General features: G+C 39.8%; 1 protein-coding gene across 2 annotated transcripts in view; it reads left to right on the top strand.

The window, feature by feature from the left end:
• PRKAR1B (protein kinase cAMP-dependent type I regulatory subunit beta) overlaps positions 1 to 15,662 on the top strand; it is a 716,155-nt gene that overhangs the window by 620,284 nt on the left and 80,209 nt on the right. The window lies entirely within an intron of this gene.

The following is a 15,662-nucleotide window of genomic DNA, read 5'->3' on the forward strand; positions in this document are numbered from 1 at the left end:
AAGTTTTAATTCTGGTTTTTGAGAAAGATACTGGAAATACCTGCTGAGAGTTGCCTGTTGCCAAAAGCTATAATCCATTTTTCTAAATATAAGAACTCTTTCTATTTGTTTTATTCGTGGAACAGAGCATTCCTACTTAAAAGGTTGCTCCCATCCACCAATTTTTATGGGTTTAAAAACATCAGTTTGTTTAGTGCCCTCTGAGAGGCCTAATTCTTTCTTTAATTGTTTTCAGGCCTTTGTTATTTATAAAAATTGTCTGTGGCACCAGGCTTGCCTTGGGTGTAGGGATGCTAAAGATATAGTGAAATGTCCTGAAAGTAAATATCCTAGAAACAGGGAAAATTCATCAAATCAAAACTTTATAACTAGCAAAGATCTTAGAGGCCATCTAGTCCAGTGGTGTCAAACTTGACTGCAAATTGGCTTAGAAAACCACAAATTAGCATTAACTATATTGCACTGCATTAAAAAAAATATTTTTAAAAATACATTTCCCAATTATATCTATCAGGTTCAAGTTGCACTAGGGAATTTTGTAGCCCTGCTGGCCAGAGTTTGACATCTCAATTTCTAGTCCAACCCCTTCATTTAATGAATGAGAAACTGAGGCCCAGAGATATCAAGCAACTTACCTAAAGTCACATAGATAGTAAGTGGTAGAGATGTACTTTAAGCTCAGATCCTCTGACTACCCCTCCTCTGAATTTTAACTTCTATCAGGGTGAAAGTTAAAGTCATTGACAAGGCAAGGAAGATGTTTTTCTTTAGTTTTTTCCAGTTTCCTTTGCGTTGATGTTCCCTCTCTTCCCCCATATCCCAGTTTTCCAGGAGATAAGTATGGCAAAACAGACCTTTATTTGTTTTTCTTTTTTGCTCTTTTTTTTGGAGGGGGGGAGGTAGGGCAATTGGGGTTGACTTGCCCAAGGTCACATGGCTAGTTTATGTATGTGTGTGTGTGTGTGTGTGTGTGTGTGTGTGTGTGTGTTAAGTGTCTGAGGCCGGATTTGAACTCAAGTCCTCCTGACTCCAGGGCCAGTGCTCTATTCACTGCTCCACCTAGCCACCCCCTCTATTTGCTTTTCTATCAATAATGTTCTATTCCTTCAAGGTAAGGACCTGCCCTTCCTGCTCTTGGTGGCCTAGTATATAGGTCATGTAACATAGAGTTAGCTATTTTTACTGACTGAGTGATATAAAAGTATTAGTCAATAAGTCATCAACAACAATACTTGTTGGCTCATGATTCAATAAGTATTTTCTTGTTGTTGAGTGTATCTCATTCTTTGTGACCCAATTTAAGATTTTCTTGGCAAAGATACTGGAGTGGTTTGCCATTTCCTTCTTCAGCTCATTTTACAGAAGAGGAAACTGAGGCAAACAGGGTGAAATGACTTGCCCAGCATCACATAGCTAGTCAATGTCTGAGGCAGGGTTTGAATTCAGGTCTTCCTGATTCCAGGTCTAGCATTCTGTCAATTTTGCCACCTAGCAGTGCCTCACAGTGGTCTGCCACATAGTGCATAAAAGTGCTAGAATTGGAGTCAGAAAGACCCGAGTTCAAATCCTGCCTTAGATATGTGACCCTGGACAAGTCACTTGACCTCTTTCTTCCTCAGTTTCCTTATCTGCAAAATGGTGATAATAATAGCATCTACCTCTCAGGATTTCATTGAGGGGATTGCATGAGATAATATGCCAAGTGCCTTGTAAACTTTAAAGTGCTATATAAATACTTATTATTCACCATTATTAGATACAGCATGTAGTGTTTTATTAATTTTTTTTAACTTTGGGCATTTGTATCTTTCAACTGGTTATGAGATATTCTGGAGGCTTTTATAATGTGTCATGAAGATTCATGACATTGAACTGTCCAGTATTAAAACCACCCTTTAACAATATATGTTTGGCCATGAGTGACAATAGTTGTGCAACAGTAAACAAGTAATCACCTAACCCCTCCAAGCCTTTTTAAAATGGGACAGTGATACACATTAGTGTACTACCTATGGGGACTTAGTGCAAATAATGATAGAACACACTTGGCAAACTTTAAAGGTAGGTCCTATAGAAATGTGAGCTATTTGAAGACAGCCAGTTAAAAGGCACATTGTTGGTTACCTACGTTGCCACTGTGCCAACTGTACTGGGTACTGCAAAGGTACGGGAGGCACAGAGACAAATGAAATAAGTCTGCCCTCAAGAAGCTTATGTTCTATCGTGGGAGACAACATACACATAGGAAGGAAGACAAGCAGCAAGCATTTGTAAAATGCCTACTATATGCCAGGCATTGTGCTAAGCACAGATAAGGAACTGATATATGGTGGTGACTTGTGACTAGAGAAAAGGAGATGGATTTGAGAGATATATTGTGGGAGTAGAAATAACAATATTTGTTGATTGATTGATTTGTGGGAGTGAAAGATTCAGGATTCTTCATGACCTCATTTGGGGTTTTCTTGGCAAAGATACTGAATTGGTTTGCCATTTCTTCTCCAGCTCATTTTACAGATGAAGAAACTGAGGCAAACAGGGTTAAGTGACTTGCCCAGGGTCACACAGCTATTAAGTGTCTGAGGCCGAATTTGAACTCAGGTCTTCCTGACTCCAGGCCTGGTGCTCTATCAGAGTAAGCTACTGAGTTTTAGAGGAAGGGTTTGTAAATTTGGGTCTTCCCCATTCTATGCCCGGCACTCTATTTGCTACATCCCAGTGCCTCTATCAGCTTAGCAGAAGGAAATCCAGCATTTGTCATAGAAGATAGCAAATTGGATGAATCAAAAACCCAACCAACTGGGGCAGCTGTAGCTGTAAAACTCATGGAGGAGTCAGCAGGGATATTACTGTTTGCCTGTAAAAGTGGAACATATTGTGCCCTTCTTGAGGCTCCTGCGTGCTGCAGGCTGCAGCTCCCATAGCCTGGAAGTAAAACGCATTCCTTTCCTTGTGAGAATGAGTTTGGATTTTTCTTGTTTTGAGATCCTGAGTAGAAAGGACATTAAATGTATTAATCCCACTTTTCTTCCCCCTCACCATCTAATGGAAGAAAAAAAGTGCATACAGCGAGTGACAGTTAAAATATGTCTGCAAATGTAGGGTAAGGGAGAAAACTGGGGTATAATTCAGGGCAGAAAACAAAACAAAACAACCCACCTTCCCCTGAATTAGCTAGATGCCTAAGGTGACAAACGGTTCCATTTACCTGGACAATTATCTCAGTCTCCATTTTTCTTGATGACAAGAGACTTCATGTTGGTCAAAGAGGAAATGTAACAGAACAGTTTCTGAAGGTAAAAGTCCTTACAGAAGTGTCAGGATAGGGTTTATGCTTTTATCATTTATTTTCCTTTTTATCTCTTCTATTCATCCCCTCCTTTCCATACTTATTGCTTTCTCTCCAATTCAGTCCTTTTGTTACCTTTCAACTAGACTGTCACCTTAGCCTTCTGGTCTACCTCCATATATCCTGTATCTTGCCTCGCTACTTCTCCCTTGCCCCAGTCTAATTTTATGCTTTGGCTGCCAAATTATTGAGTAGGCAATAGGAAACCATTGGAGGATTTTGAGCTAGGGGTTGAAATGACTTGAGCTATGTACTATTTTTATTTAGTTTTCAGTCGTATCTGACACTTTGTATGAAGATTAATATCAAAATTTCTTAGTTTGGTATTCAGTACCCTCCATGTTCTTTGTTTTATTGCCTCTCTGTACCCTGACTACAGCTCTTCATTCAGCCTCCATTATTCTCTTCATTCTTTGCCTTCTATCTCCAGTTGAAATTCCATCCTTCAAGGCTTAGCTCAAATGCTACCTCTTTTGTGAATTCTTCCTTGACCTTCTGCTCCCCAGCTAGAAGTCTCACTTGAACCATTACTTAATAGGTTCCCAGGGGATCTCCCTGTCTCTAGACTGTCACCATCTCTAATTCATCCAGCCAAAATAATCTTGCAAATGTATAGATCTGACCATCTTATCCCATTGCTATACCTTGAGTGATTCCATATTGCCGATAAGATAAAATATTTAAGTCCTTGGTCTGACTTTTTAAGGACCTCCACCATATAACTGCAATCTACCTTCCAAATGTTTCTATTTTTCTTTTTAACTTTGTTCACTTAGTTATTTTTACTTGAAAATATAAGACCACATTTTATGGAACAAAATACACACACAGCTCATCGCTATAGGAAAGGTAGTTATTGGAAAAATACTTTACGGAAAGAAGAGAGTGGCCTATCACCTTTTCAGCCCCAGTGCCTTTGCGGACACACTCCTTGGTGTACTCAGGACTCTCAGCAGAAGCTAAGCTTCTCTTATAGGAGACATTTTTACACTTTTTGCTTTTCAGGACTCTACACAGATGCCAGGAAGACCTCGATTCAAATTTTGCCTCTGACTCATACTGTCTGTCTGTATGGGCAAGCCACTTAACCCTCAGTATTCCTGGGAGTTCTCTTAAGACTAGCAATTGCAGAAAAGGTGCCATTTTGCTTTGGTGGAGGGAGTTTCTTCACACAGGAGTTCCTGGTAGAATGAAATCACAAGTCAAATCCCAACTAAAATTCTACATTCTACAGGAAGCCTTCCCCAATCCCTCTTACTTCCAGTAATTTCCTTCTCTTAATTATTTCCCATGTCTCTTGTGTATAGCTTTTTTTGTATATATTTGTTGGCATGTTGCTTCCCACCTTAGATTGTAAGCTCTTTGAAGGAAGGGATTGTCTTTTGCCTCTTTTTGTATCTCTAGTACTTAACACTATGCCTGACACTTTGTAAGTGTTTACTAAGTGCCCATTGGTTGATTGATGATTGGTTGATCATCCTCATCCCAGTTCCCTTTCACAGCTTGAAGAGCCCAGTAGCAGCATTGCAAGGGTGTTCTGGGCAGGTGCAGTTAGACAGCACAGCGAACACTAAGTCAGCTGTTGCCTCTTTCCATTTTGCCTTCTCCCATGTCTGTGTATCTATGCAGGGTATCCCTCGTGCCTTAAATACACTTCTTTCTCATCTCCATTGAATGGAATCCTTCAAGATTTCGAGACAGTTCAGTTGATACCCCAGCCCCATTCAGGTGCCCTGATTTACCACAGCTGAAAATGTTTTCTCTTTTTAAATTTTCTTAGAGAAATTTGTGTTGTTCTTGCCTTTGTTGTGTTTATTTCATTCTATTTCACATCCTATTTCCTTTTATACATGGTGTATCTCCACTCTACCTACATTACAAACTCTGTGAAAGAAGGGATTGTAAAAAAAAAAAAAAAAGACAAAACCTACCAATTTTGACTCCTCAGCACCTAATTATAGTATATATAATATGAATAATAATACATATGTAAATATTATATAAATATATAATAAAACTATTATCGATATAATGTTACATTTAGCAGGTACCTAATAGATGCTTGCTGACTAAAGTCTTCCTTCCTCCAAGGTATTTTTTTTCCTTTTTGGAGGGCAGTGGGGGTTAAGTGACTTGCTCAAAGTCACACAGCTGAGGTCAGATTTGAACTCAGCTCTTCCTGACTCCAAGGCCACTGCTCCATTCACTGTGCCACTTAGCTGCCCCGCTTCCTCTGAGTTCTAATAGTACTTTGTCCTCCTTGGCACTTGGTACAAGACCTTGCAGGAGTAGCAGCACACATTTATATAGTGCTTTAAGGTTGGGAAAAGGCTTTCCTCACAGCAATCCTGGGAGGTAGTCATCATTATCCCTATCTGCTGGATGAGGAAGTTGAAACAATGAGTCATTAAATGCTTTGCCTTGTGATCGTACATTATTTTAATATTTGAAGGAGTTTTGAAACTCAGATCTCCTCTCTTCTTGACTACATGTTCAGAACTGCATCTCTGATGTTAAGCTGAGCTCAATAAAATCACCTTCTTTCCTTCAGGAAACTTATAGGAAGCAACTAGGAGTAAGGAAGACCTGAGTTCAAATCTAGCCTCAGACTACTAGCTGTGTGACCCTGAGCAATTCACTTAAACTCTCTCTGCCTTACTTTCCTCATCTAGAAAATGAGAATCATAATAGCTTCTACTTCCCACGGTTATTATGAGAATAAAATTTAAATTAAATTAAATAATACAGAACTTTGTAAATCTTAAAGTACTGTTTAAATGCTTTCAGTTAGTTGTTTCCAATTCTTTGTAACTCCATTTGGATTTTCTTGGCTTAGAAATGGTTTGCCTTTTCCTTTTCTAGCTCAATTTGTAGATGAGGAAACTGAGGTGACTTGGTCAGGGTCATACAGCAAGTAGTCTGACTAGTGTCTGAGGCCAGTTTGAACTCAGGAAGATGTCTTCCTGACTCCAGCATGAGTATTCCTGACTATTCACTTCTCTACTTGACTACCATGTATAAATGCTGGCTATTGTTCTTTGTTGTTGTTACAATTTATGAGCAAGGCAAGGCACAAAATTATAATACAGGTCAGAAGGTAATAAGTGTCTTTGCATATGTTAAACAAAGGTTCAGATATATTTGTCGACTGTTGGATAAATGAATTTAAATAGCTTCCCAAATTACACATGGATTCTGTTGGAAGAAAGATGTCATGCAAATTCTGATTTAGAGTGAATCACAATTTAAACTTGGTCATATTGTAAACCTAGTGGAAATAGAACGTGGGAGATGGAAAGAAGAGGGTTGAGCACAGGGTGTGGAATAGGGATGGAGACAAAAAAAGAACTTCATTAAGAAAAAGATTGTGATTAGAAAAGATGATTTGAACAAAGAGTGGAGATGGTCATGGGCAGTGGTCTGCCACTGGTCTCAATACAGCTTCTTTCTTTTCAGGAGGATGGGATGAGCCAGCACTCTCTGCAATCCATGGGGTGGGGGTGGGGGTGGGAGAATTCCATCTTTAAACTCCACCCATTAGCATTAAAAACTGTATTCTCAGCTAATTTAGCTTTTGTCTCCTTTGATCTGAGGCCAAGGTTCCATAGAATTCTAGAATTTAAATATGAAAAAAGTCTTTTTACTGACCCTTAGAGCTTATTTAGTTTTATTCCCCTATTTTATAGATGAAAAAATTCAGGTGCCTAAAGTGATCTGCCTGTAACATCAGTCAGTCAGTCATATCTGTCATTAGCAGAGCTGGGATTTAAATTTAGGACTCTGAACTGCTAATCCAATGTCTGTGCTTCCTTGTTCCCCAGGTCAATGGCCCTTGAAATTAAGACTGTCCCTGTCCTAGGTTCCCATTGTTGACTGGTAGCACAATTAATTCACTGTATAAAATAATCATATACTTTGCCTTTTTGACCCCTTCAGTTCTTATTTTCACTGACTTGATGCTGAACTCTTGGCTCCATCTCTTTCCTCTCTCAAACCTGGCATTAGTCAGTTGATGTCAGACCCATGGTACCACATGTCTTATGATGGCTTTAGTGGGTCACACGCAGTGAGCCTTGTCCTTGGTCTCACCTTTAGCCAGGGCCAGATGGGAGAGAAGAGTAAATCAGGAAGGCCGGCTTTTGTTGTTCAGTTTTTTCAGTCATGTCCAACTCTTGGTGACCCCATTTGGGGTCTTCTTGGCAAAAATACAGGAGTGTTTGGCTTTTCCTTCTCATTTTACAGATGAGAAAACTGAGGCAAATAGAGTGAAGTCACTTGCTCAGGGTCACATAGCCAGTAAGTGCCTGAGGCCAGATCTGAATTCAGGAAGATGTCTTCCTGACGCCAGGCTCAGCACCCCATCCATTGTCTGCCTCTTTGTAGCAGTAGCAGATTACTGCAAATGTGAGCCAGAAGAAGGAATAGAGATGGTATTTTAAAATTTATTTATTTAACAATCACTCCTAGAGATTTCAGACAGGAGAGATCATACGATCATAATGTTAGAGCTAGAAGGACCTGAGAGGCCATTGAGCCCTCATTTTAGGCAATTAGAGGTTAAGGGACCTATCCAGGGCCATACAGCAAGTACATGTCTGTGGCAGGATTCAAACTCCTGTCTTCCTGAAATCTGGTAGTATTTAATCTAGGGCAACTGGATTCCTGACTTATAGAGATAGCTCATTAAAAACATCTCTATGTGTGGAATTCAGGGGAGTAGCTTGGGTCAGCATTATGGTATCTTAGAAGAAAGCAGTTTCCCTTCTTAGTCAAGGGAACTCTAAGCCCTGATCCTTGGTCCTGTCTTGAGGTCGAAGACCACATTCCCAATGGAAGGTGGAAAAGCCAGTTGTGCTATGCAGGATGCTGTCCCTAAACTGAGAACCTGTAATTTGGGGTTCAAGCTTTTATCCCCCAGTTCTCCGAACTGATAGTAGAATAGATCTTGTCTTCTAAATAACTGTTTGAGTGTGTGATGTGCTGGTGACTTGGGGAAGGTGATGTAAGGTCACGTTCTAAAAAGTGGAGCCTTCTCCCCACACTCCACCCTCCACCTCCAATTTCCCTTGGGCAGTAACAGTGAAACTCAGGGTGCTTTCTATTTAATGTTGCCCCAGGTGACTTTGTCATAGCTTTACTTTTAGCTACATCCTATGATCCCTTTACAAAATTTGTCTTTTAACCCATGTGCTGCCTAAACTATTTTTCTTCTCTAATAACTAGAAATGAATGAATTTCTTTTTTTTTTTTTAAAGACTGGGTCTCTCCATCTTTTCCAGGCTAGTAGTGCAATGGCTAATCAAAAGCCAGCTCTCATCACTGATTGTTGTGAGAGCTTTGACTTCCTCCATTTCTGACATAGGCCAGTTTGCCCCCTTCTTAGGAGACTGGTATCTTCTAATTGTGGGACTTGCCCTAATGATGTTCAACTTATTGCAGATACCTGATTGTCTTCAGCCCACTTCTGTGCAGAATTCCTAAGCTTCAATGATCTGCTAATCTTAGTCTCCCCTGGGGAAAGATTATAGCACTTCACCATCATGTCTGTCTGGCAAGAATAATTAAAAAAAAAAAACAGAACCTTAGGATTTCATTTTTATAGGAAACTCCCAGAGTCCCTCAGTAAGTATATGTCAGAGGGTGCCTAGGTTTTCCTAACTCTCAGATCCCTTCTTGGTCCGCTCTGTCATCCTGCCTCTCCCTAGTGATGATGACTCACGTTTTTATAGCGTTTTATAATCTTCAAAGTGCTTTTGTCATAGTAGTCCTATGAGGTGGGAAGAGAGTTCAGATTTTGTTATGCCCCTGTTACGGATAAAGCCTCAGAGTTTAAGTGACTTCCATAGCTAGTAAGTGTCAGGACTGAGCTGAGAATTAAAACCAGGTTCCTCTAGTTCTAAAGGATATATTCATATTTTCTCCCCTCCCTCTTTTCCTCTCTCTCTTTCTCTGTATCTCTCTGTCTATTTCTGTATCTCTGTCTGTCTCTCTATGTCTCTGTCTCTCCCCCCTCATTCCCCATATGTGGTTTCATTGATATAGAGAACACTCAGTGAGGAAATGTCTTCTACAATGCAGATCAGCACCTGCCATGTAACTTACAGTCTTAGTGTCTTTTCTGGGGGGAAAGGAATAAGCATTTATATAACACCTACTTATATGGCAGGCACCACACTAATAGGACAAATATTGTCCTATTTAATCTTCAGAACAACCCTTTGAGGTAGGTGCTATTTTTAACCCCCATTTTACAGTTGAGGGAACTGGAGTGAACAGAGATTGAGTGACTCACCCAAGGTCTCACAGCTAGTAGATTTCTGAGATCAAATTCGAACTCAGGTCTTCCTGACTCCAGTGCTAGTGCTCTCTCTATCCACTGGGTCACACTGAGAAGTTAAGTGACATGCTGAGAGGTCACGCAGTCAGAATGTGACAGGTGGTTTTCTTGACCCTTAAGGTTTATAGCAACTTCTGTTGTGTCATTTTGTGACAACAAGGATCTAAACAAAATGTGGGGGTTCAGAAATATCTACAAAGATGGGATGGCAGTTATGTAAAAACACCCTGTCTCGGAACATTTTTCCATGGTGGAAATCAATTTTCTTCTAACCTAGTAGTGCAGTTGAGGCTGGTGGATGAGCCAGGGGCTGAGGGTAGCATTTAGTGTGCTAGAGAAAGCACTTCTGTTTTCCCTGTTTACTTGAGCCCATTCTGAAGAGGGTTTTTTTTTTTTTTGCACAGTGGCTTTTCTCTTGCAGTACAGTGAGTTGTTCTTGTGTTTTGGTCTGGAGGACATTGCATTTAGGGAGGGGCTGGGGAAGGGAAAGTGTAATCAGTGGAAGAAAAGAAGAATCCACCCCAGAGAGATTTGATTTGGGTTCCCAATTCCATAACTGAACTCCAAAAGGGCCAAGTGTTTCCCGTGTTGTGGAATTCCCTAGAGGTAGCTTTTTTTGTATGTGTGTGGAGTCTGAAGGAAGGGTAAGCTGAGTGGGAACCACTCTTTTACTGAATTCCATTGTCTCTGCTGGAAATACTTTCCTTTTGTTACGGCTCATACAGGGCTGTGTATATACGCAGCGCTGTCTCGAAATGTGAAATGTCCCAATCAAAAGCCAATTCTCCTGCTAAATAGCCGTTATATGGTGTGTTTCTGCTGCCCCTAACAACACTGTATTCAATAACAGTAGGAAAAAGACTGAATTTTCCACAGAAATACCACAGGGGTCCAAATATTGTACTAAGATCACTCTGGCCTCTTGCTAGATTTCCTTAAAAAAAAAATCTATTTTCTTATGAATTTAGTGGTGTAGTTAAGTCTTCAACGAAGAGAGCTAATCAGTAAAGTTTTGGGAGCAAGAAAATGACATGGTCCATTTAAAGAGAGGAGAGGCTCAAGGCAGGAAGACAGGTTAGGGAGCTATTACAATAATACCGGTGAAACTTGTAATTGAAGAGAGGGAAGGAGATCAAGGACGATTTCATGGAGGATGTAACATCTCTCATCCTTTTTGCCAGTGCCTACTTCACCCTGGGGAAACTTCCACCCTGGATCTCATATTTATGGATTTCTGCCTATCTCTCCCTGACCACTATTTTCTAGAAAACCCTCATTGATGTTTCACTTCACTCATTACCTTCTGGTCCTCTTCTCATCCTTGACCATCTCTTCCACCTAGCTAATGACCTTACCCCTGTATCTTTTCTTCCTTTCTCCCTTCCCTCTGGTTTTGAAACCATGAATGATAACCTACTTTGCCATTGTACCTGGATAGGGTGTATCAATCTACCACCCTGAGGCTTAGTCACTAATCCATCACATTTCTGACCCAAAGTGCCACTCCCCATTTTGTGCAGTCTCTTCTATTAGAATGTAAACTTCTCGAGGGCAGGGAGTGTCTTTGCTTTTTGCCCCATCTCTCAGCATCAGGTTAGACCACTAGTATAGCACTTAATACATAGTTTTTCATTCATTCATTCAAGTTAAGTCTTAAAGAATGAATTGAATTTCAAAAGGACGTCCCGGAAGGGGAGTACCATTCTGAGCAGTACTTATAATACTTTCTAATATTTACATAGCCTTACTATGTGCTAGGGACTTTACAATTATTATTTCATTTGATCTTCACAACAACCCTGGGAGGTAGGTGATATTATTATTATCCCTGTTTTACAGATGAGGAAACTGATACAAACAAACATTAAATGACTTGCCCAAGGTCTCACAGCTAGTAAGTTCCTGAGCCTGGATTTGAACTCAGGTATTCCTGACTGGAGATCTAGTGGACTGAATTATCGACTGCACCACTTAGCTGTATAGTAGGTGGAGGTAATAGTAATCTTCCTAATGTGAAGCTCTAATCATGTCACCCTAGTGATTAAAAATATATATAAATAAATAAAAACTTCCATCCCAATGTAAATTCCTTGAGGGTGGGGAATGCTTTCATTTTGTCTTTCTATCTCTAGATTCGAAAGGGTGGGGGATTTGTTCTCTGCAGTCAAAGGGCCACACTTGAGGACCTAGAGTGCCACATGTGGCCTTGAGGCTGCAGGTTCCCCACCCCTGCTCTACAGCCTCTCACAGTATGTGGAACATAGTAGGTACCCAGTCAATACTTACTCATTTGAATACAGAGAAGGCTGGGAGACAATGACTGGCCTCAGATTTAGAGTGAATATTCTCCTTCTGCAAACATTCTTCACATGAAATCCAACACCTAGGAAATATTCCTAAATTTGAGCATAGAAATACTCAGCAGATCCAATTCTGTTCCACTGGTCTCATGACTTCTCCCAAGCCCTAGGTTTCTCATTTGTGAAAGGAGAGATGAAAGAGGCCTTTGAATGTTCCAGGAACATCTAATTTAACACCTGCATGATTTGGCTAGTGGTGGAGCAGGTCAAGTGGTCAAGAAGCCTTCAGTGAGAGCTGCAAGTAAGAATGACACAGGAGATCATTCAAGGCCCATCTCAGGCCCTAACCTGCCCGTTGCTTAGGTATCCCTTAGACATGTCTATCTTTAGTGCCAGCTTCTATTTCATTCAGACCATCAGCATCATCTCACATAAAAAAGTCATAAACACAAAACCATTTAGAAAACAATGCAAGCCAGTTTCTTGCATTTCACTTGCATTTCACACTTGCATTTCAACTCGAGGCAAAGCTCATTTTAGTGCACTTTGCTTTATTGCGCTTAGCAAATATTGTTTTTTACAAATTGAAGATTTGCGGCAACCTCGCATCAAGCAAGTGTATTGGCACCATTTTTCCAACAGTGTGTGGTCACATTGTGTCTATATCACATTTTGGTGATTCTCACAATATTTCACACTTTTTCATTGTTATTGTGTCTCTTATGCTGATCTGTGATCAGTGATCTTTGGTATTACCGTTGCAATTGTTTTGGGATGCCACGACTTGCATCCATATAACTTAATCGATAAATGTTATATGTTCAGAATGTTCCTCTGACCAACCCTCTCCTTAGGCCTCCTTATTCCCCAAGACAAAACAATTTTGAAATTAGCCAATTAATAATCCTACAATGGCCTCTAAGTGAAAGGAAGGGTTGCAAGTCTCTCAATTTTAAATCAAAAGCTAGAAATGATTAAGCTTATGTTGAAAGCTAAGATAGGCTAAAAGCTAGGCCAGTATCTTGATCAGTTAGCAGCCATCAACATTGAGGCAAGACCCTCCACCAGCAAAAAAAGATTATGACTCACTAAAGGCTCAGATGATTTTTTTTAACAATAAAGTATTTCAAAATTAATACATTTTTTAGACATAATATTATTACACACTTAATAGACCACAGTATAGTGTATACATACATATCTTTTATATGCACTAGGAAACCAAAATATTTGTGTTATTCGCTTTATTGCGATTTTTGCCTTATTGCAGTAGTCTGGAACAGAACCCACAATATTTCTGAGGCATTCCTGTATATACTTTTTCTGGAGGCAGCTAGGTGCCACAAGTCTGGATCTGAGGTCAGAAAAACCTGAGTTCAAATCCAGCCTCAGACACATCTAGCTGTGTGACTGTGGGCAAGTCACTTAAGTGCTATCTGCCTTGGTTTCCTCATTGAGAATAATAATATCACTTACCTCCCAGGGTATCAAATGAGATCTCATTTGTAAAGCTCTTTGCAAATCTTAAGGAGCTGTATAAATGCTAATGGTTGTTAGTATTAACAATAACAATTATTATATTCTCTTTAAACCAAGTCCAATGATGGCACATACAGCACTGAATAGATACATGTTAATTGGTAAAGCAGTTTTTTTCTTCTGATTGCATATGTTAAAGGCTATCTCTTGATTTCCACCCAGAAAACCTTAGTCCTATTTCCTCCCCTTTGTCTTCCTTTGTTGTCCCTTTTCTCAGGCTTCATTCAGCCCAAGAGGCAGATTAGAGTCTAGACCCCACCACCTATGATGGAGCCATTAGCATGGCTACATATTATGCTTATATTGGTGTTGGCACATAAGAAAACACAAATTGTCAAAGAAGGGGTGGATATTTGGATACTGGTGGAGAGGAATGGCATCACTGTAGAGAGCCAAGCATAGGGATGAGTGCCGCTTGTTAGTGATTTCACTGTAGAACCTTTCCATGAAAGGGCCGCTTAACATTGGATTGGGATGGGTGATTAGATGAGCTCATCCTGCTGACTGGTTTGATTTTGAGGCACACTAATGGGCTCTCATGCCTCAAATGTGCCTGAAATTTCTACCATTTCAGTTATTCCCTCTGGGTTAAACATTGCCTCCTGAGAGTTCTGTTTGCAAATACATTACTCTGTAGAGTAATACATTGACCACAGATTGTTTCTTAGCAATGGCTTTGCAGGCAATAGGAGAAGACCTCTTTCCACTCCTGTGCAGAGGTGGGCATCCAAAGGTGTGAAACATTGCATATCATGTCAATAGTGTATTACTCCATTTTGTGGAATTTCTTTCTTTTTTTCTGCTCTCTTAAAAAAAAAAAAGAAATCTCTAATAAGCAAGTGTGTGCTGGAACAAGCCTGTACTGACTTGGGAGAGACAATTGTTAAATCTTCAGTGTGAGCTTTTATACCTCAGAAATTGGCAAATGCTACAAACCAAAGCTTGATTTATTGTTTTGTTGATTGTCTTAAGAAAGTGTTAGAGAAAATGTTAAATAATACAACTTAAACTTACATCTGTTATGCATATGTATTTTTTTTCCTTACGTACACCCAGTTGTTAAACATGTACCATCACACTATTAGTTATAAGGGGTAGCTCTCTGGGAAGTTGGAGGAAAGGAATACAGAGGGAAATCTAGACAATTAAAAAAATAGATATCCTCCCCAAAATCTATTTTTTTAGAAATGGCTTCTAGAATCAAAGGTAAAGGAGGAAAAAATTTATACTGAAGTTTGAGGTTGACTTACCAGTTTTGCCTGAGACAACATTTTATGTGAGTTGACATGCTTATCTGGTAGGTAATTGTTTAAGGAGAGCAATGGCCATGGAGGAGTGAAGGTCTATATGTGTGGGGAGTGGTCAGTCAGCCACTTAACTAAGTGTCTAAAGTCTAGGTCTATTATTTTCCCTCCCACTGTGTGACCCTGGGCCAGTCACTTTACTTTCTTATGAATGAGTAAAACAGACCTAAAGTGAGGGGGTTAGATTAAGTGATCTCTGAGGATTTTTCCAGCTTTAAAAGAAACACTAAGTTGCTGAAAGGAGTTTTTGAATTTTGAAGATTTTGAATTTTGAGAAACTGGGAAGCATAAAACCTTTCCTCCTCCAACTTTTTCAGTCTACCCTGTTAAGAATGAAATTGCATTCAGATTTATAGAGCTGCCTAACCTGGAATAGGGTCTTTCCTCTCTGAATATCAGCTTACTTCTAACTTCTTGCCAGTTGGGTGGGAGTTCAGTTAATGCAGTCTGTTTATTCATCCTGGTCATATAATTAGAAGTGCCCCAACCTACTGCTCTCTGTGTGCCCTGGATGGAATGAGCAGGAATTGGATGTTATGAAACTTGGACAAAATAGCTCCACCTGGGAGGTGAAATACTTTTCTGACTTAGTAAATCTCTTGAAGATTTTCTTGAACGGACATAAGCTACTTAAATTCTATTTTAGCCCATATAAAATGTGGATTCTCTTTCACTCTTCAAATTAATTTTTAAATTAAGGATATTTCTTGGGATAGTTGCGGGGAGGGAGCCCATAAACCTAGACCAAGCTATCGCTTTTTAAAAATGCACTACTAGTAGATTTATTAGTTATTACAAACATAATCCTTCATTGATTTCAATCACAACAGCAT

This window comes from Petaurus breviceps, unplaced genomic scaffold (genome assembly GCF_028583685.1).
Source record: "Petaurus breviceps papuanus isolate PSGF00001 unplaced genomic scaffold, PetGlider_PUasm1.0 175, whole genome shotgun sequence".
NCBI classification, from domain to species: domain Eukaryota; kingdom Metazoa; phylum Chordata; class Mammalia; order Diprotodontia; family Petauridae; genus Petaurus; species Petaurus breviceps.